At 49.4% G+C, this 20,234-nt stretch overlaps 1 pseudogene across 1 annotated transcript; it reads right to left on the minus strand.

Annotated features, from left to right (window-relative positions):
• Positions 1–14,784: 14,784 nt before the first annotated feature.
• On the minus strand, positions 14,785–16,608 carry LOC308615664 (eukaryotic translation initiation factor 4B-like; annotated as a pseudogene). The gene has a single exon. The product of its transcript is annotated as a eukaryotic translation initiation factor 4B-like (transcript).
• Between the last annotated feature and the right edge of the window lie 3,626 nt (positions 16,609–20,234).

A 20,234-nucleotide genomic window follows, 5' to 3' on the forward strand; every position in this document is an offset into this window, starting at 1 on the left:
ACCCGGCCACCCCACGTAAGGTCCTGTCTTCTGGGGAAAACACAGCAGTGTGGGCTGGGGCTACTTGATGACAACTTTTATAAAACCATTTTTTGGGATAAGTTGTAATGCTCATCATAGAACATTTGGGAAACTTAGAAAGGATTAGAGAAACAAAGATTGCTCACCATCACACCACCCAGAGATAACCAGAGACGAGGACTTTGGGTATTTGCTTTCATTTCGTTTCGGCGACTGTGATAAAATGTGACACGACACACGTGTCAGCAGACGGCCCTTCCCGCAGACGCCTGTTGTCCTTGTGTCAGGCAGACGCAGCAGGCTGTCCCGTAAAGAGCCGGAGAGGAAACATTTTGGTCTTTGCGAGCCCCGTGGTCTCTGTCGCGGGGACTCTGCGTTGTGGTGACAGCGGCCCAGGCCACGCTGTGCCCGGCTGTGGCCGTGGCTTCGAGGACTCCATCCACGACACAGGTGGCAGCCAGTGTACCCGTCCAATTAGAAAAGCACCACGTAAAGGGAGTATTCTCTCCTTCCCCAAATTCTGTGCGTGCGTTTCAGGAAAATATCCGAATGCCACTTTCCTCCCTCAGGACCTCTTCCCAGTTACGGGCACGCGACCTTTTCAAAGATCTCTGTGCAGCGCGGGTGCAGGGTCAGGTAGAGTTAATGTGCTCCCCACCAGACCTTCATCTCTGGAAGGTGAACGGGTTTAACACTGATTACTTTTCATGAGAAAAATAATGAACCACGGAAACAAGCCTCGCAGGCATCTGTGTTTGGGGAGAGGACATCAAATGGCCACTTAGGGGACGCGGCTCAGGAGCACAGGAGCTGGGGGTGTGTGGAGGGCGCTGAGTACTTTGCTGGAATTCCACGAAGTGGGGCTACCCTGCCTGCAGCCCCGCTGTGGAGAGTCTCTGCTCCTTGTCCCCTGGAGGGGCCGGTCCCTGGCTGGGGGCCGCCCATCCCACCCAGGTCTCTGGGGCACAGACTTGGCAAACCTGAAACCCCCAGGTCAGGAGCGAGGAGGCAGCATGGAGAAGCGTGGGGGGGACCCGGGGCCTGGCAGCTTGGGGGGTCCTGCACATGCCACAGGGCAGGGGGCGTGAGAAGGGAGCGCTGGTGTCCTGTGGCCACAACAAACACCCCAGGCTCTGGGGCTGAAATCAAGGAAGCTGTTGTCTCCCAGCTCTGGAGCCAGGAGTCCAAGATCGAGGTGCCCCGGGGCTGCACTCCCTCCAGAGGCTCCAGGGGAGGGTCCGCCGGCCTCTCCTGGCTGCTGCGGCCCCAGGTGTCCCTGGGCTCATGGCCGCGTCTTCTCAGTCTCTGCCCCCGTCTTCACGTGGCTTCTGCTCTGGTGTCTGTGGTTGGACTTGGGGCCCACCCAGGTAATCTGGATGAGCTCTTCACCTCAAAATCCTTGCGTTACTTACACCTCCAAAGCCTCTTTTTCCAAATAAGGTTCCATTCGCAGGTCTGGGGATGAAGGTGTGGGTGTGTTTTCTGGGGGGCCACCATCCAACCCACGGTTGTGCCCACCAACTTGGTGCAGGCCCCAGTGAGCTGTCACCTTAGCAGAGGAGCAAGTGGCCTGACGGATCAGGGCTGTGGCCAGAGGATCTTTAGGTGTGATTTCGCCTTCTGGGAACTCCTTCCACCCCCAGGAAATCCCCTCCAACATTCGCATCTCATTGGTGGAGGCAGAAACCACCGGAGATGTTTAGCTCAGTAACTGTCTGGGAAGAGGAATTCGATTGGGTACCTTTGGCCTAAGGACAGGAGTAGGATGGTGGGTGTGAACTGCTGAAAAGGTGTTTGCTGATCAATATTCAGAGAAGCTTTTTAACGAGGGGGATCTGAAATACGAACAGGTTACTGTATAGAAAGTCATGAATTCCAGCTCTGAGCTCCTTGCCAGGCTCCCATGGATATAATCTTCGCTGACGAAATAGACTAAGTTTTGGAGTGTTCAGAGGGAAAGTTAGATGTCCACGAAGCGAGAATAGAAAGAGGGTTCTGCAAAGCTATATCTACAAGGAACTGAGCTAGGTGGCTAGTAAAAACACTGGTAGCTTAAATAAAAAACAACAACAACAACATACCTTTCTCCCACGTCCAAGGGGGCTGGAGGTGAGCAGGGCATGGCTGTCATGGGAGCTCTGGCCTCCTCAGGTGTCAGGGCTCCTGTTACCCTTCTGCTCCACCTTGTTTGGCTTCCCTCCTCAGCTTGCTTCGTAGTCCTATTGTGGCTGCTGATGCTTCAGCCATCACATATGCATTCCAGGCAAGAGGCAGAAAAAGAGGGAGAAAGGCAAAGAGGGCCTTTCCTGAAAGCCTTACCCAACAATGTCTTCCTTCATCTGATTGGCCACTTTCCTTGGTGCTGATGGTTCTGATTCCAGAACATGAGGAAATTTTCATTTATCTGCAGCAAAATGATACAAATAAGAAAAAAATATGAGTGAATCTTTCTTTGAACTAAATTAATTTTTGTCCTTTCAACATTTTGGAGTTAAAATATACTTTTGAAAAGATGGCAAAAGTAGATTGTAATGACGTTTTGTTTGATGCTCTTGCTTTTCAGAATAGTTTTATTTCAAAAATAACCCAAACATAGTTTAAAAATCAAACAATACTATGTGGAACACAATACTGTTCCAGATCCCAGCTTCACCATCTTCTAGTTTTTCTCCCCAGAAACGCCTCTCTTTCTGTTACCTATTTCTACGACTATTGTTCTCTATATTTATAAATAATACTGTTATCCTACTATGTATTGGTTTCTCATTTTAGACCATATCTATCGACTTCCTCCTGGTACTTGCAGTTTAACCCTCTCATGTCCTAACCTGTATCTTTTCTAACATGACTTCCCCTGTCTTTTCAACATACTTTTATCACTAGTTTTGGTTAAATCATTTTTATTTACTGTCGGGCCAAGCGATGCACTGTGATCATTTTTCTTTTGTTGTGTAACTTTGCACTTTTCCTTTAATATTTGCCTAATTGTTTTCACTGCTTAATTTTCTAGGAAACTAGTGTGACGTTTCCCACACACTCTCATCCATCTGTCAAATGCCTGATAATGTTTCAAATGTCCAAACACATCAAACAGTGTGACAGTGCCCCAATGTCCACTCTCACCACCACTGCCTCCATAGTTTCCTATCTGTACAGCTTTTCCTTTTCTAGAAATTTTATGTAAATGGAATAATTCAATATATGTTCTGTGTCAGCATAAATTTTTTTAGCACCTTTTTTAGGCTCATCCACATGGAACGTGCATCAGGAGTTTGTTCCTTTTTACTGAGGGTTGGACTCTATCTGTGGATGTGCTATATTGCATCTACCAATTCACTACTAGGTGGGCATGTGGTTTGTTTCCAGTTTTTGTCTATTACAACTCATGCTGCATGAATATTCACACACATGTTTCCTTGGCTCTTGTGTCCTGACAGGACTCAAGGAGTATGTGTGTAATCACTTTAAGAAACCTTGAAGGGACTTCCCTTGTGGTCCAGTGGTTAAGACTTCGCCTTCCAATGCAGGGGGTGTAGGTTCGATCTCTGGGCAGGGACCTAAGATCCCACATGCCTTGGGGCCAAAAAGAACCAAAACATAAAGCAGAAGCAATATTATAACAAATTCAATAAAGACTTTAAAAATGGTCCACATCGGGCTTCCCTGGTGGTACAGTGGTTGAGAGTCCGCCTGCCGATGCAGGGGACACGGGTTCGTGCCCCGGTCCGGGAAGATCCTACATGCCGCGGAGCGGCTGGGCCCGTGAGCCATGGCCGCTGAGCCTGTGCGTCCGGAGCCTGTGCTCCGCAACGGGAGAGGCCACAGCAGTGAGAGGCCCGTGTACCGCAAAAAAAAAAAAAAGGTCCACATTCAAAAAAAAAAATCTTAAAAAAAAAAGAAACCTTGAAATTTGTGAAAAGAAGATAAACCCCTCAGAGGGCCTTCAGAGCCTCTCCACTTGTCTCCTAGTGGTTTTGAGTGTTTATTTTATAGGAGTGTGGTGAGTCGGTGTTCCTGAGCTACCTTATGCAGCCTGAGCCGAGGCTCCAAGGCAGGTAAGAACTTCTGATGGCTTGGAAATCAAATGAGAATCAGTCGGAAAATGTGCTTAGACTTACACTTATAATTTTTAAAAAGATTTTTTTTTTAAAGAAAAGCCCAAAGTTGTATCCAAAAAAAGAGCATTTTTCCTAAGAAAGTGGAATAATAAAGGCATTGGAGAAGTTTCTGACTTGAGGGACCTGCCACGTGGTCTTGCTCCCATACACCTGGATCCCGAGGTCGAGGTGATGAGATGCGCATTACTTCCGTCTGAGCGGGTGCCCGGCCAGGGCCCTCTTGAGGGGCTCGCTGCCACTGCTCAGGGACCCCCTTCCCTTTCTGGAAGCAGTTAGCGAATCTCAGCAGACCCGGGGCAATTACTGTGGCCTCTAGTTTCCAGCCACTGCATTTCCAGACTTTCTCTCTGGAGCCAGTGGGAATTGAGCAAGCAGCTTGGAGGTGGCCTGACCATCCAGGCATCAGAACGTCCATCTCCTTCCACTCGGAGGCACAGGGGCTCCGGGGGCAGCATCCACTGCTTGTCCTGGGCCCTCTGCCCTCGGGTCCAGTCCCAGGCCGGCCGCCAGGGCCTTGTAGGATCTGCCCGCCTCCCCTTCCTCTTGGCCTTTCCCCGTGGCCCACGCAGAGGGGCGGCAGAAATGAGAGCTTCATCATAGTGAACACAGTGAGTTGAAGGTTTCCTCTGGGCTGGAGCTGAGGCGAGGGCTTCCGTACAGTGCGCCCGAGCCTTGCCTCTCTGGCTGTCTGCTGGCACGCGGGGGAAGCCACCCTGGCCACACGGCCACACGTCCGTTGGAGCAGACGATGCCTTGCCTCTCTTTATCCTGCCTCTTTCCCCAGGTATTAGTGGCTTCATCCTCGTCCTAAGAACCAGGAGAGGCAAGCTGTTCTAGGGACTCCATGGCATTCACCCCAGCAGACCTGGTGCCACGGGGCAGGACTGCGTCCCCCCGCTGACCCTCTGCCCAGGGCCCTGCTTGGTGTCTGGCACGTGGCAGGTGTGCAGTCAATAGGCTCCGATTGATTGATTGGCTACATCTGTGATTAAGATTAATCAATGTGTGAGAGGTGTGAGGACAGCCGCTTTGCCCGATGTGACTGTGGCCGGGTCCTGCTCCTTTGTGGGGATGTTCGCGCTCAGGCCAGGATTCTGTGTGCAACCTCGGACACGGAGAGAGAGACCAGGGCCTCGCTTTGCCCTCTGACCGTGCTTCCCGCCCATGCCCGGGGGACCCTCCAGGTGGGTGACGCCTGAGATACGCTCGCAGCCCCGTCCTCCTCCCAGGTTCCGGGGAGAACATGACCCCGCGGGACAGTAATGTCCAGGTGGTCCTGGTCAGACGGGACGCGAGCGCAGGAGCCTGGAGCGCGAAGCGCAGTCGTGACAACCAACAGCCTCCACGCGTTCCTTGACAGCAAGTGGATTTCTGTGCCCAGGCCGAAGGGACGGCGTCTTTGGAAGGCAGGTGGGGCCGGGAGGCCTGCGTGCAATCTGGGCCGGCGTGGCTCCCACGCGCCACGGACGCTGCCTGGCTGTGACAGCGTCCTGCCGAGCGGCTGTGGCTGCTCCCTCTGCCCTGGCGTCAGGTTAGGATCCTCCCCGCTGAGACCCCAGCCGGCCGCTCTCAGGGGCCGTCCTGTCCCTGCAAAGCCCTGCTTGCCCCGTCGCATTCGGAGCTGGGTTTAGGCTCCATCCTACTGCAGGGCCTTGGACTGAGTCTTGTTTTAACAAGTGTCTGGTGTAGCTGTCTTGCACGGGGGACCCCCGAGTACAGGACGGGCTGCGCCGGGAGCCGGGGCCCGTCTCTGGGGAGCCTCCGCCGGTTGGGCCGGAGCTGACTCTGCCCTGCTGAACGGAGGGTCCTGGCTTGCCGAGGAAGCAGCGGTGGCAGCGGAGGTCTGGGGGATGCCCCCCACCCCACTACAGATGGGACGGACGGCAGGCTTCTTGGACCTTTTCATCAAACATTCCAGAGCGTACGCTTTCTAAAGTGCCAATGATAAGAAGAGCACGTTTGCATCAATGTCTAGCATGAAAGTGATAGTAGGCTCTTTGTCCAAAAAGTGTTTAATGACGTGTTTTTTTTTTTTTTTTGCGGTACGCGGGCCTCTCACTGTTGTGGCCTCTCCCGTTGCGGAGCACAGGTTCAGGACGCGCAGGCTCAGCGGCCATGGCTCACGAGCCCAGCCGCTCCGTGGCACGTGGGATCCTCCCGGACCGGGGCACGAACCCGTGTCCCCTGCATCAGCAGGCAGACTCTCAACCACTGTGCCACCAGGGAAGCCCTAATGACATTTTTACCTTTGCAAATGTTACATAAATGGCAACTGTACATCAGAGAAGCAAATGATAGTAGTAGTAGTAGTAATAATAATAATAATGTATAATAATAATCCCGATACCTAGAGATTACCACTGTTACAGCTTGGCAAATATGTGTTTGGGCTTCTCCACCTTTAGAGCCGAATTATTTGAACAAAATGCATTCATACTGAGCAGCTGTTCTGAACCTGATGTTTTCCTTATCATTTTAGTTTTGACATACTTCTCTGGCCTTAAATATACTTCTACAACTGAAAAGTCTTTTTTATTTTCTTGATAAATGTATCAGGATGTTTGGTGCTTGTCTGCTGTTGTAGCTTGCAGCCTGCCCTCAGAAGCCTGCTATTAATGAAGAAGAATGTCGTAAAAGTAGTTTCTCTCTGAACTTTTGAGTTTCTTTATCACTTCTGGATTTTTGTCACAGTTTACAGGACCTGAAAGTTGGAAAACACCTCATTCCCCGTTCTTTCTTTCTAAGACTTTATGACGAAGATGCTCTCCGTGAAGATGGGGTTCGGTGCTCTTCTGGGGTAACTCTCCCTCCTCTGCCCTCGTCAGGGGAATGCTGCTGCGGGCTCTGGGGGGTGGAGGCTCAGCACGTTGGCCGATCGCAGGTGTCCGCCCTCTCTCTGCCGAAGTCCGGGGTTCCCACCTGGACCACATCTGCACAGACCCGGACCTGCGATGCTTCAGAGCAAAGGCGTGGTGCAGGTGCCTGGACCTTCAGGTGGCTCAGGGAGAAGAAAGGAGGCGCCGTCAGGCCTGCCCGCGAGTTAACAGTGCACCGGGTGCCATTTACATAGGACTCACCCTCCCTCCTCTCACCCTCGCGCGGCCTCTTCCTGCTGAGGTCTCCGCCCTTGGCCTGTGGCTGGGGCCACCTGGATGCTGGAGGAGCCGGGGACCCTCAGTGAAGACCAGGCTTGGAGAGGCCCTGGCTGCTTGAGGGTTTTACGGTGTAATTTACAGGTTTAGAAGAAGTTGCTGCTTTCAAGGTCCTTTTTGTGTAAAAGGAAGCACTGTGTGTCAGGCGTGCAGTTCCTGGTCTCTGAGGACTGTGTCTAAACAGTTTATGGAGTGAACAGTGGGTTTAAGCCACGTGGTGCAGCCAGTGAGTCCGAGCTTTCTTCTAAGCCTCTTGCAATATTTTTAAATAGCATTAATTTCCCTCAAACATAAGCTCACTGAATACAAAAAGGGATTTAATTTCCAGTGTTCAAGTGTTTTTTTTCACTGAGTCACATACCTTCCATCCAGAGGGATGTCTGGGTAGGAAAGGTCAAGTCTAGTCAAATGTCGACGGCTGTGGTTTACTCACCTGTAGAATCACAACATACCTGGGAGAAAGAGTGAAGCGTGCAGAAGGTCACCACCAGGTGAGCACCGGCAAAGATTCAGACTTCTTCATCTGTATAAAAAAATAATACCAGAGCCTTACGTTTTGATTTATGGCCAATCAGCCATTTTGAAACTTGTGATTGCGAAGCACAGAAGAATCAGCAAAATAATGACTTGATTTAAATAGAGAGTGTTTTAAAATTTTAATCACTATCCAGTGAATTCAATTGTAATGCCACTTATCTTTTAGAAAATGTGACTGGGAAATGATTTGCGTGTCCCCGGAGGCTGCGGGTACAATGACCTCACCCCTTAGGGTGAGTGCTATGAGCAGACAGTGGGCTTCCTTCTAACTAAATGTCAGTTTTCACTTTTCTGCTGAGGCTGATAAATAATTGGAAGATCAGGCTTGGTGGCGTCAGGTTCTTGAGCTGAAGAAAGAAACCCCAGGACCGAGTCACTGGTTAAACCCATTCACCAAATAATGTCCCCATATGGGAATCTACGGGCTCCCGTGGTCATGCTAGAAGCTTAGAATAAGGAGGGGAGAAACGGGTCTGGAAATAGTCATCCCAAACTCAGCCGCCTGGGACAGCTTTGCCCGTTGTGACTGCACAGCGAGGCATGTTCTCCACGGCGAGGCTGGGGCCGAATCGTGGGGCTGGGCCGTGGGCTCTGTTTGTCGGTGGCCTTAGAGGGACCTTCCTCTGGATGACCTGGAGCCTCTTCAGAGCCTCCCAGGATGGGCTGGTTGGGGGCTGCGTTTCTGCATTTCATGGGGCTTTGCTGATACAACATATACGACCACAAGACCGAGCGTGTGCTGGTCCCCTTAGCTGGGACCCTCTCAGTGTCAGCAGGGAGTGGGTCTCGCCATTGAGTGGTGGTACTTCCCAGAAAGTCAGCCCCCACTCCTGCAGGTGAGACACGTGTCGCTGTCTTTCAGAAATAGAGGGGTTTGCCCTCGGGGCCAGCCTGTCCTGCCGAGTTCCTGGTTAGGTGAGCATCAGGGAGTCTGCCCGTCTGCGGGCACCACTAGCCAAGCGGGCTTCTCCTCTCCCATCGTTCTCGAGACCTCGGTCCTGAGACCTGGAACAGGAGGTCAGCAGAGGCCACGCAGTTGCTCAGAGCTGCAGGAGGGGGTACGATGCGGGGCGGGGGGATGCCTGCACTGTCCCGGATGAGGGCCCGATAGCAGCCCCTCCCTGTCTCCTGCCCGGAAAGCCCGCTGGACACCCGCAGCCCTGTGGGGAGGGCAGTGGACGGGGACAGGGCAGCAGCGGGGTCGCCTATGGGCCCACAGCAGCCTCTGGTCCTGTTGAGCGTGGCTTGGGCAGAGGGGCCCATGGTGACCTCAGCCCAGCGACAGGCCCAGAGCTCGGGGGGACCTGGCTAGGGGTCAGTGTCTCTTCCACCTCCCACCCAGTCCCCTCCTCTTGGTAAAACATCCCGGGGGTTTCCTGTCGATCCCCCCCTCCCCTCACGCCCGCCCCCAATCAACCAACAGCAAGTCCGCCAACTGGGCTCCAAGGGGGACCTGCCCGCTCTCCAGGCCCTCTCCTGCTGGGGTTCCAGGGCTCGGTCACTTCTTGCCTTGAGTCCTGCCCTCCCTGCGTCCACTCTGGTCTGCCTCCTGCCTGACTGCTGTCAGAGAGACCCCGAAAAATATAACTCACAGCATGCTGCTTCCCAGCTTGGGACCCTCAGCTGGCATTTCATTGATGGATCAGACTCACCTTCGCTTGCCCACGTGCCATCCCCGTGGGACTGCGTGTGGCCTCTGCAGTCTGCTGGGAGTTGGGCTGGCACCTGCCTTCAGGTCGTCCACCAGCTCCTCACGGGATGCTCATCCCTTTGTTCGGATCTGAGACCTTTCCCCCGCACGTTACCCCTTCCCTCTGGCCACCCCCTCAGCTCAGCCCCCCTCTCCCATCCACACCACACACCATGCTTCCTCTGCATTTCAGGTCGTTGTTTTTGGTCTGTTTTTGACGGTGTCTTTGCTCCCTCCTTCCTGGCCTTGATGCCCCTCTGGGAGGGTGAAGAGGTCTTCTGGTTGGCCCATCCCTCAACGTGCCACAGTGTTGAGCACAGAGGCTGGAGGCTCAGGGTGGGGTTGCCGAGGTCCCAGATGGACCACGGGCCCATCACCAGCTGGGGGATTAAACCACCGATGTGGGAGCTGTGGTCGCCAGAGAGGAACTAGGGTGCCCAGCGGGTTGACCAGGAGCCCAGCATCAGCCTTGGCCCCTTCAGAGGCCTTGAGAGTGGAGGGTGCAGGGGGCAGCCGTGGGGCAGGAGGCGGGGAGTCTGGGGGCTCACAGGGCTGACTAGAGGAGCGATGCTCCCACGATGCGGTTCCCATCCTTGCCTCAGACCAGCCTTCCCGATGGACCGAGGCCACCAACTGAGGGGCTGGCTGCTTGGCCATGGAGTCTGGAAGGGAGCCTGAGAAGCCGGGAATGGGGGCTCGGCAGGCACCTTGCCTACCAGCCGGGGTTGTCAGCAGTGGAAATGACAGAGTCTGTACTGTGAGAATCAATTGCCAGGGGGAGAAAGCAGGAAAGTTTCTTTTAAATGCCTCAAATCTCCTGGGTTGTGTTGTACAATGAAATGAATACATGAACTGCACAGAAAATATATCTTTCAATTTCTCAGAATTGTTGTTTACTAAGAATAAAGCTCTAATCAACTGGGATTTTAGAACTTTGGCAGTTCAGATGAACCAAGGCTGAACGTATTTTTCAAGTCTTGCAGCTAAAAGTCAAAGAAATAAAAATCTGAATATTATTTTCTAAATAATTTTATTGTTGTGGGTTCCATATTTATAGCATAAGCCACATTGGAAATAATATTGCTTTATTCCAAAATGTTTGTTATTCAACACATACATCTGTCTTTTTTGTTTGTTTTTTTTTGGCTGTGTTGGGTCGTCGTTGCTGCATGCAGGCTTTCTCTAGTTGCGGCGAGCGGGAGCTACTCTTTGTTGCGGTGCGCGGGCTTCTCATTGCGGTGGCTTCTCTTATTAGGGAGAATGGGGTCTAGGCGTGCGGGCTTCAGTAGCTGTGGCACGCGGGCTCAGTAGTTGTGGCTCGCGGGCTCTAGAGCGCAGGCTCAGTAGTTGTGGCGCACGGGCTTAGTTGCTCCATGGCAAGTGGGATCTTCCCGGACCAGGGATCGAACCCGTGAACCCTGCATTGGCAGGTGGATTCTTAACCACGGCACCACCAGGGAAGTCCCCATCTGTCTTTTATATGGAATGCTTTTCTGATTTTTAAATGATAATTTACTGAAGACAATGACCAATCTATGGAAAGGGGCGTAATTTACACATAGTTTCCCACTAGCATGAAAAGCTTACAAATAACTAATTTTAGGTTCTGTACCTCTCCTTTGGGCTTGGGAGTGACATAACAGCATTATGAGAAAGTGTGTATCTTCATAAAAACACCCCACAGGTCCCATCACAGATCTATTCCATGGAACACTTGCTGATTTGGGGATGACAGGTTTTGCATAAAGAAGCAAACCAACAGATACTTTTCTGCTCTTCTGGTCAGTTCCAGAGCAAACTGAGGGTGTGGGTAGCTCATGGGATCGTTCACATGTAAGACTCTGAGCTCTGATAAGAAAGTTCAAATATTCGTTTTCTCAACTTTTGAAATAATACTTTTTATAGCTCCTCTTTGTTATAAGACTTTGATAAAAATGTAGAGGGGCTTTCAAAACTTCATGAGAAACAAATTTTTCAGTTTTGGTTAATCACTGGATGGTCAAATTGCAGAAAGCTGATGGGCCGAGTAAATAAAAGCTTCAATAGGTGTTAAATGTCTGTAGTCTAAGGACATAAAGATCTGACACTCGTACATAAATATTTTATCATTTCTAGTATAACTAATGTTAGGAAAAGCAATCACGACCTGAGACAGCTCAGAAATGACTGCTCTTAAAGGGTCTGCCAGCTCTGAGTCTGGAAATTGGCTTTCTTGCACCTTCTACTGCAAGTCTAATCTAATCGGGGAAAAGGACATTCACTTACAAGGTAAGTTACAGTCTAAGTAGGCTCCGGAGATGCCAAGTTTCATGAAAACTCAGGGCTTAGAGGAGGGGGTGAGCAATACAGCTGCTGTCCTCGTGCAAGGCTGTTGCTGTCTAATTTTAGATGAATCACGCGAGTCTTGGTTGCCCTGGTAACTTGGTAGCCATTCTGCTTGTCTGGAGGCTGAGGCAGGGAGTATTAACTCTCTTTAAAGTTTCTTAGAGACGTGAAGCCAACAAGTTATAAGGAGGATATTCCGGCTACTTCCAAGGCCACAAACACGGTGTAACAGTGGCTTAAGGCCACCAGCTTGTTTTGCCCCAGATTTTGTGGCCAGAAGCTGAGGCAGGGTTCAGCCGGATGGCTTGTCCCTGGTCTTTGAGGTGCTGGCTGGGGGTCCACTTCCGAGATGGTCCCTTCACTCACACATCTGGTGCCTGATGGGCAGCTACGTCCCTCCCCACTCCACGTGGTCTCAGGGCCTCATCTTCTGGCCCTCAGCAGGGTAGCTGGACTGCTGACATGGTGACCCAGCGGGTCTTCCAAAAGAGAGAGAGTGGAGGCCTCCCTCACCTCTTACGTCTGCATCTGGCAACGGGGGCCATATGTGCCACATTCTGTCACGTGAAGCAGTCACAAGCCTTGTCCAGATTTCAGGAGAGGTGACAGATGTCCCACACCCCAAAGCAGGGAGAGTGAGTGCCTTTATATCCATCTTGAAACGGCCTCAGTGGCCTCTCTGGCCAGCAACTGTTTGCATTTCCCCTACATGTGAAATAGACTCATCTTCCCTCCCAAGATCCCTGCAAGTTTAATCTCATTACAACACCAGGTTCAGGCTCAAAGTCCAGGATTTCCTAAACTAAATCAGACCAATGGATAAGGATCCTTGGGCAGGATTCCATTAAAAGGGTTCCTTTCGATCTTAAAAGCTCTGAGCTAAGAAGACAAATTATCTTTCCCTCTCGCGTCCAGTGTAAAATGGTGAGATGTGCACAGGAGAAAGTAGACATGCCTGCTCAAAAAATGGGACAGCGGAGAGCATGTGAAGTCACTGGTCCCCAGCAACCCTGACGTCCAACCAGGCACATGTTGCCAGTTACTTGATTGGGACCTTCCTGCACTTGGTTCTGTCCTCTGAGACATCCTTCCTTTTCCATAAGAAATGGCAGGATGTTTCTAGATCAGAAGACTTCTCTGCCTGCTTCCTGTGTGTGAAAATTGGGGGAAAGTCAAAGTCCTGTATTTGTCCTGTCTCTGCCTCTTTCAGTCTTAGGGGATATATTTTCTTTAAAAACCTTGTGGGATTCCTGTGTATCAGATTATAATATATTCTTTTTATACCACATCTCTTTCTGGAACCGGCCCTTCCAGGACTGCACGTCAGGAGCTACGGGGCCAGGGTCATAAGATCCTCAGCAACATTCTAGTCAAGTTGAAAGGATTCTTAAGATTCTTAGAGATCTTAATGTACATGTCTTGACATTCTTCTAAGGTCTCAACAAAGGGTCTTACAACTACCCCCGGAGATCTTCATACTAAGGCCACCATTTAACTGTGCTCACCCTGGTTTGATGTTTTCCCTGAGGTCATTTCTTATTTTGAGAGTCTTTTGCAGACTGAAGAGGCTCCAGTCAAGAGGCAGTTTTATTTTTTGACTCAGCAGGTCCCAGCTTATGTTTCCTCTAATTCTGTCTGAAAACTAAATATTTCTTATTTATTTATTTATATTTTTATACCCTCATCGCTCTGTCTGTATCCTATCATATGTGTCTAGGAAATTTGTTGGTACTTTCAGCTTTCTGCCAGGAAATATCTGTCACCAAATCCACCAGCTCAGTAAGTATATTTTCTCCTCTCTGTGCTGCCATGGGATGCATTGCAGCTGGATTTTCTGCTGCGGTGTAGTACGGGCTGCCTTCTCTCTAGCCCCCAAATGACGATCTCCTTACTGTCCTTCAAACCCTCATCCACCATCAGCTCAAGGCCCTTCCAGCCACTTGTCTGAAGTTTTTGGTATGGTGGGTCCCCATTCCCTGGACCAAATTCAGTTCCTGGAAGATATTACTGTGAAATAAATTATCTCCAAACTTCATACTTTGAAACAAACCATTTATTTGCTCAAGGTTTGTAGGTTCAGGAGTGCAGGAAGGGATTTTCTGAGTAGGTTTCACTGATCCATGCCAGGCTAGGTGGCTGCAGCAGGAGGGTCCACTTTTCACGTGGATTTCTCTCTCACTTCTCAGGTACCTTGAAGGGGATGGCTGGAAGGCAGACCCATCTGGGCCTCTCATCCCCTCCGTTTGTCTAAAGGTCTGTCTAGATGATCTTTCCAGCAAGAGAGTCACATTTCTTCCACGGTTACCCTGGGCTCCAAGAGTGAGTTTTCCAAGAGACCAGAAGAGGAAGTTGCCATTCTTTTAAGACCTGGATTTGGAAAGTCACATCATTTCTCTGCGTTCTGTTAGTCAGCAGTCACAGAGCTGGCCCAGGTCCAAGGGGAGGGGACATAGACCCCATTTCTCCATGGAAGGCATGTCAAGGAAGGTGACCCCCATCTTTCATCTGCCAGAGCTAGTGACCATCAGTCCTGAATTCAAAAACAGGATGCATAATTTGACAATACCTTTTCTGACTTGTGAATTTGTTCATACTGGATTTTTAGAAAGCTTCTAAGGTAAATATACAGTTAGTATTATAATCAACAATCCCAGGACTGTAGAGAAATTGTGAAGAGAACATCGTGAGTGTCCCAGCAACTCTGGAGTGTGTGGTTGGGTGTCGAGTGCACTTTACAACTAGACAGTTTACATGGGGTTGGAGGTCTCTAAGAAACAAAGTGAAGACACCTCTTTGAGAATGGGAAGAGTATGTGCTTTTTACAAATTTTTCTTTTCCAGAGATGGTGAGTTTTATTTTTTCTTATCTGGATAGAGGTTTGATTTGCTCTCGAATGTTCCAGCAGGGAGAGAGTCTAGGAGAAAGCACAGAATGCAGAGGTCTATTTGGTGTAATCTTCTCCCTCATTTTCATCTTCACCATCAATGGTGAGAGCAGCATACTTCCTTGCAGACCTGAACTTCGAGGCTGGATCTTCTTCAGTTTTCTTTGGCTCAGGTGCAGATCTGGCATCTTGATCCTTTTTGCCAGCTTTCCTATCTGACCCCTTCCAGTGGTCTTTGTTCCCTCCATTTCCTGGACCACGGCTGGAGTTAACAGTCTGGCCTTTTGGGACACTCACTCCATCTACTCTGTTTTCATCTTTCCTTGCTGGTCCTTCCTCAGATGGTTGAGCTGTAACTACTTTCCCTCCACCACTTGTAGGGGACTGCTGCTCTACGTCTGAGCTCTGAGATTGAGCAGCAGGGTTAGAACTTTGCTTCACCCAAGCATTCTCCTTTTGTGGAGGGGCTGGCATTACCTTTAGAGGCTGTTCAGGTTTGGGAGGCTTAGAAGTTAGAGACGGACAGTTTTCCTCTTTATTGGGTGTTTCATTTTCTAGAGACTTCTCACTCTTTCTCCTTCGTGCGTTTCTGCCAGGTGTGGCTGAGGTCCTAGTCCATGATGACTCACCTCCTGTCCTTGACCATTCCCGTTCCTGAGTTTCTTCACTTTGCCAGCTTGGGTATCTCTCCAGAGGCCGTTGTTCTAGCTTTGGCTCATCCAGCTGATGCTGCAGTTTCTCCTGTTCCTTCTATGGTGGCTCTTCTACTTGTTCTCTAGCAGTTGTGCCCACAGGCTTTCCTCCTCCAAACAGAGAGGCTGCTCGACTGGACTGGGACGTGGTAGCAGAGGAATCGTCTTCTTTAGGAGTACTCCGAGGCGTTAGGTTCAGTTTGAGTGTCTGGGGGGCCATCTATCATCATGCCTACAGTCATCCCAAGAGTATGCATCTCTAGAGCTCCGTGACTGGTCATCCTGTCTGTCTTATCTGTCTTTATAGCCGTCTTCACCTCCTCTGTAGACGTCACCCTGTGGCACTCACTATCAAACGCTCTTCTTCCACTGCCCATCCTGGCATAGCAGCCATTACTGTAATCTCTGCTGCCTCCGTGATCATAGCAATCTTGGCTCCATATCGATCCATGTCCTGGCGTGGACCATCACGGTAACTGTCCCTATACCCATCACGATATCGGTCTGAATAATAATGATCTCTATATTTGTCTCTAAGCCTTCATCACCTCTTCTGGGTGTGTAGCCATCAAAGCTGCAGCACGACGGGCCTCCAATCTGTATCTGTTTCTTCAGAATCCCGATTTCTATCTCAGCCGAAAGAACAATCATCCCTGGCTTTACCCTGTGCTTGATCAGCAACGTCCACTCGAATTCTCCTGTTACCTAGAGACGCTTCACTGAGGCTCAGGGCACTGAGCAAGGAATCCAGGTCCTCAAACTCAGCATAACCAAAACCTTTCAACCTCTCAGGATGGCTGGGTTCACGTGGTAAACGCACTGCACTGATGTTTAATCGTCCAAAGAATCCCTTAATGGAGCCTTCTGTCACATCTAGGGCAGGTCCCCTCGGAAAGCAGTGTAGGGTGGCGATTGGGGAAGATGGCTCCAGTCAATGGCTCGGGTTCCCAAGCAGCCCGTGGAGCAGTGGGCAGGATGGAACGGTCAGCTGGAGGTGCCCTATACACGTCATCATCATTACTATGCCAGTAGTTGAAACATGTCCTTCTAGGTCGTCTGTTTCATCAGCTCAGCCGTCTGGTTTGGGGACATAGGTGCTTCCTCCACCATTCCCTCCATCCTCAGCCAGAAAGTCTGTCAGGGAGACAGACTTCCCCTTCTTATTCTTCTTTTTTGCTGAGGCCGCCATTTGGGAGAGGGCGAGAGAATGCAAAGACACACATATTTTTATTGGAAACTCAGGTTTTAATTTATGCCAGAGATGAGCTTAGTGGTTTGGGTGGATGGGTGATGGTCCACCCATCACCTGGTTCAAATAACATCCATCTCCATTGATTGGCATTCTCAGCATTTGTGTCTACCCAGCAGAATATTTCCTAGTTTCATTTGCATGTGGTCTCTGAGCAGGAAATTCCTTGGTTGCAGTTTCCTTATAGCATCAATACCTTCCTCAGTTTTCTTTACAACAAAAGAGCTAGAACAGCTCCCTGAGAACTCGCCCAGAAATGCCTCTCTGAGGGTTGATTCTCTTCTGAAGCCCCTTCTGGCTGGAGTTTTCTCTTTGACACCATGGATCACGTCAACCCCAGGATGGTTTTGTTGCAGATGAGATCACATGACATATTTTAAAGCCTAGATGCGTGACTCAGATTTTCCCTTTTAGCTCTCATCCTTTCCTTGGGCAGGTTTGTGCTTTGTTAGAGATCAGACTCCTCCCTACTAGACATCACATGAATTACTACAGCTGCACCTATAGCTCAAGAGAAAAATGAGCTCTTAAATACTCAAAACATTGTTAATGCAAAAGTAGTTTGGGTTTTAAAAGAACCTTGTCAGGGTTGGGATTTCATACATGGCAAAGCAGCTTCCTCGCTACCATCTATTGAAAGTCAGCCCTCGACACAAGGGTTTGTTAAAAAAAAAAAAAAAAGTTCTTGTCCCCGCTAAGAGTGCAGGTTTTATCTGTAGACATGGGCACTTGCTGGACCCTGTCTGAGCAGCGGGGGGATGGAGGCCATGGCCTCCCTTGTCTGTTAAGCTGACCAACTGAGGACAAGAATGAAGGTCATCTGCTCATCATGTGGGAAACTGTGGCTTTATTTAAAAGTGTGCACAGATATACATGTCATCAGAGCAGAAAGACCTGGAGTCGTCACCCAAACGCTTCCAGTGGATGCTTCCAGGGAAGGCAGGGCGTGGAGGAGAGGTTAGGACAAACACGTGGTCATAGGCTGTGAGTATCACTCAGATGAGAACTAGGAGACATTTGAGGAAGACAGGAACCAGAGCAGAGGGGATGGTGCTGAGGGGTCTTCTAAGATGCCCCTGGAGATGCTGAGGTCCCAGCCCTGGCGTGACCCCTTCCCCTGAGCATGACCCATAACTGGTTCCTAGCGAACAGAAAGGATGCCATGAGGGGTGGCCTGTGTCTGTGCATCTAATGCAGGGAACTAATCAGTCTCCTTTAGTTTGATGGGTAGCATACTTGGTCTTAATCTTACCATTTAATTTATTTTTTTCACATTAACTTTGTCCACATTTTAATGAAAAATTTTAAATACACGGCAAAATAGCAAACACTTGTTCACCCACCACCTCGGTTCTCTCATACTCTTCCCTGTGCTTCTTCATGACACACCCTCGCGTCTACCCTGTTTCCGACGCATATCGAAGCCAGCAGAGACCTCCATACACTTCCTCCTAAATTTTCAGCACCCACATTATTATCTAAAGTTCAGTATTTGTTTATAGTTTTTTTTAAAATTTGGAGATAAATATTATAAATATTTGTAAATTATAAAGAAAATGTCCTCATCTTAATGAACCTTCCCTGGGTTTTGACAAACGTATCCACCTATGAAATCTGACCCTCTAAAAAGACAGGCATTTCTCCAGGCCATGAAGTTCCCTCGGGCCCTTCCCGGTCCCTCTGTGCCCCCAGCCCCCCAGAGGCAACCACTGGCTTTTCCAGCTGCCTTGTTTTTCCATCCTAATTGGTCTCGCCTCCTCTAGGTCTTGGTGTGGAGTGGAATCGGTGTCTCCTGTGTGAGACCTCGTTCCCTCAGGGACTGTTCCTGACACTGACCCAGGTCCTGTGACAGTAGGAGCGGCTCCTGTGGTCTGAACACACTCCGCTGTCTGTTGTCTGCTCTCCCGTTGGTGGGTAGCGGGCCGCTTGGGTTTTGGGTGTCAGGAAAAAAACTACAGTGAGCATTTGTGTACATGATGTCTTGTGGACACACTCATTTCTCTTGGGGGAATAGCCAGGAGAGGCTGTGCTGGTGAGTAGGTGAGTGTGTGTTTCACATTTAAAGGGCTGTCCTAAATGCGGGATGTCCCATTTCAGTGATGTCATAGTGCGGATTTAATCTGTATTTTCCTGATGATTAATGATGCCGAATACGTTTTATTGTGCTTATTGGCTATTCTCACATCTTCTTTTATGAAGTGAATCTTCAATTACTTCTGTATTAAGTTGTTTGTCTTATCATAGAGTTGTATGATTTCTCTGTGCGTCCTCCAAACTGGTCCTTTCTTAGGTATGTGCTTTTCAGATATTTTCTCTCCGTCTATGTTTTACCTATTCATATTCTTAATGGTGTGTCTTAACAAACACAAGTTTTACACTTTAATTATGTCCAATTTATCAATTTTTCTTTACAGTTATTACCATATGTGTCCCAAGAAACCTTTGCCAAACCCTAAGTCACAAAATCTCATCTTATTTTACTGTCTATTTGCTGTGGCTTTTGCTGCTTCCCACCCCCATTTTTCCCATCTTCTATTACATTAATACAATTTACTTCCTTCTTTTCCCGCTGTTGGTTTTAAATTCAGATCTAACTATAAATTGGATAAGGCTAATCAATATCTCTATTAATCATCTGATTGTCCAGGGACCCTAGAAATCCTTAATTCCAGTCTCCCTTTCCCACCAGGCTATCTAAGAAACTAGTCATCTAGCACTTCTGTGTCTCCTTGTTATGAAACTCTCACTGAAGTTATCTAAGTTTATCAATTTCCTTGTTTACCATCTCTCTCGGCCTCTTAGCTCTTGCTCATGGGTTCAGTTTTTTCTTACTGACCATGCCCTTTTCTCCATCTGGCAGGGGGGCTTCCTGAGTCTTACTGTCCTGTCTTTGAATGTGCCTTTATTTTCCCTTCAATCTGGAGGGATGATTTGGCCGCTCACTGATTTCCGAGTGGACAGTCGTCAATTTCCCCCTTAGCTCTAGGAGAGCGCCCGGTGGTCTTCTGGTGTCCCTGGGGGGGCGTTTGTGGCAGGTGGGTCCACTGCTGTGTGGGTGAAGCGCCTCTTCTCACTGCTGCCTTTGAGGAAACACCAGCAGGCTCCCCTGGGCCATTCCCTCTCACTTTTTCTAGTGTATTTGACACAATTTTTATTAAAAACTCTGTTTTTCTTTTATATTCACGTTTTAATGGTTTTGATATTTAAATAATATACTTAAATAACAAATATAATTGCCCTAAACAACTTTGGAAACACACACAACTGACATGATTCATGAACACACGACTGGAGGGGCAGATGAAGAGGGAATAAGGAGAAGTGGGAACTGGATGTGCTCTGGATGTTGGTCAACGTGCCTCGGGGCCAGAATGGGGCGTGTCTCAATCTGGTGAATTGATTCAAGGGTTCAGGTGGGGTTGCTTGAGAGACCTGCAAAGCTCTTGTGTTTTTTTTTTTTTTTTTTTTTTTTTCAGTACGCGGGCCTCTCACTGTTGTGGCCTCTCCCGTTGCGGAGCACAGGCTCCGGACGCACAGGCTCAGCGGTCATGGCTCACGGGACCAGC

This window comes from Mesoplodon bidens (assembly GCF_964165515.1).
Source record: "Mesoplodon bidens genome assembly, chromosome: 4".
In the NCBI taxonomy this organism is placed as follows: domain Eukaryota; kingdom Metazoa; phylum Chordata; class Mammalia; order Artiodactyla; family Ziphiidae; genus Mesoplodon; species Mesoplodon bidens.